The sequence below is a fragment of the Etheostoma cragini genome, chromosome 22 (genome assembly GCF_013103735.1).
Source record: "Etheostoma cragini isolate CJK2018 chromosome 22, CSU_Ecrag_1.0, whole genome shotgun sequence".
NCBI classification, from domain to species: Eukaryota; Metazoa; Chordata; class Actinopteri; order Perciformes; family Percidae; genus Etheostoma; species Etheostoma cragini.
In genome coordinates, this window is record NC_048428.1 from 22,009,927 (window position 1) to 22,010,146 (window position 220).

The following is a 220-nucleotide window of genomic DNA, read 5'->3' on the forward strand; positions in this document are numbered from 1 at the left end:
ACACACACACACACACACACACACACACACACACACACACACACACACACACACACAGTAAGGCAGTATCTCTGCAGAACATGACAGAAGATATCTTTATCTTATCTCACTCTACTTCATGTTGGAGACTTTACGGCTCTCGCACATCCTTCAGATGGAAACGAGAGAGTGAAAAGAGATAGAAGAGCTTTTTATATCTCTCTGTTCCACACAGAGCTCT